This window comes from Apis dorsata, unplaced genomic scaffold, assembly GCF_000469605.1.
Source record: "Apis dorsata unplaced genomic scaffold, Apis dorsata 1.3 scaffold_207, whole genome shotgun sequence".
Lineage (NCBI taxonomy): Eukaryota > Metazoa > Arthropoda > Insecta > Hymenoptera > Apidae > Apis > Apis dorsata.
In genome coordinates, this window is record NW_006263491.1 from 963,124 (window position 1) to 965,150 (window position 2,027).

Here is a 2,027-nt window from a genome sequence, read left to right on the forward strand (position 1 = left end):
ATTATTTGTAATTTCGATTTCAATCGACGCAACATTCTTCTGCATTGCGGACATTTCAATGGATTATTGAAAAAATAAATTCAGACTGTTACACAATACAAAAGAATTTGTGTCAGCGAAAAAAATTTGGAATCTCAATCTAAAAATCAATGAAAAAAATGCAAATTATATATCTTTTTTTTTTTTAATGTACATTATATATTTAGAATTCATTCTTTTTATTTTATTATTTTTATTTTATTATTTTTATTTTATTTTATTTCTTGAAAATATTATCTGTTATGATAATTTTTAGGTTATACATTTTTCATAAGTAAGAAATAAAATATTACACAAAATAAATACATTGAAATGATAGTATGTATTTTAGTAATACTCGTCTCGTCATAAAAAATGAAAGGAAACAACAATGCTTTGTTGATAATGCATCTGTTCATTGTACTATGGCCATGAATTTTTGATCAAAAATAAATAGTAATGCTTGGTCATTCATTTCACTGCATTTACCTGATATGGCTCTTTGTGGTTACTTTTTATTTCCAAAATAAAAAGCACTAGTGAAAAAAACTCGCGAGATATTTTAATCATAGAACAATGTAATAGAGATATTCAATAATTTTAATTTAATTTTCAATGATCCAATAATCTATCTTTGCGATGATTAACTATATTTAACGATGTATCGTTAAATATATTTAACGATATCGAAGAAAAATATTTTGAATAAAAAATTGAATAAAAAATAATTTTTATGAATATCATATTTTCGAATTTATATATTGTTATGTTATATATTGTTACATATTGTTACTCTCATTATTTTTCAGAGATTGCATAGATCGAAAATATCAAGTCGATATAATAGAATCGAAAGATTAATAATCGTTAAGAGAATCGATTATTATTAAATTGAAAGAAACAGACTGTATACATACATACATGTTTCACCGGGTAAACAATGTGTATTCTGAAAAGTTGCTAGGTTGCAGAATACTTCAGACTGCATTCGGTTTCCGGTGTCCAGGAGAAGTGCAGGGGTGAGAGTATGCTAGCGATCATGTCGTCTGCGGTGTGGTGAATAGGCTACAGGCGAAATGCCAACTTCGAACTTTATTTACTCGTCCCACCGCGCAACTTGCATCGTGCTCGATAGAGGGAAGTACAATCTACGAGTGGATACTAGTCTTTCTCTTCCGATGCAACATGTTGCGTATGTAAAGTGCGTTTAAACTAAATGGGCGAATGCTCGTTCTTTCTTTTTTCAATAAATTAATCCAATATTGTTTTAATGCAACATTTCATTTATAATTTTTTTTTAATTAATATAATCATGAAATATCAAATTTTTTAATAGTGCAATTATAAAGTGAAACTCCAAGAGTGTTTAATATTTTTTCTATAAAGAATTATTAAAAGATTTTTTTGACAACATTTATGTTTATGTCTATATATTTTGGTAAGTTATAAATAATCATATGTACAAATTATAATATTTATCATAATATTATATACTATTTGACTTTTAATGAGTTAAATGCAAATAAATTTTTTTTTAATTAAATATATTCTCGTTTATTTATTTTAAATATTATTATAAATGCATCTTAAAAGATTAATTTTAAGCCGATAATAATTCGCGTTTCTTTAATAAATAATAAATATTAATTAATTTTATGATGTCTAATATTTAATCATGTATCTACAAGATCATATCTGTAAGATTTTGGATTATATCTAAGTAAATGGATTTTATTATAGAGAAAATAATAAAAAAATATATATTTCAAATTTATTAGATAGAATAGCACAAATCTATTTTTATCTAATTCAATGTATATCAATTTATATAACATAAATCTACTACTTTTTTTTTTTAAATTGCTATATAGGTTAGGCTAGATAAAAAAACGATCCTAATACCAAATGAAACATAATAAATATTAGTTAAATTATAAAATTTCTCTTTAAGAATAATTTTTCGCAAAATATTTTTTATATTTTCATAATCTATTATATTATAATATTAT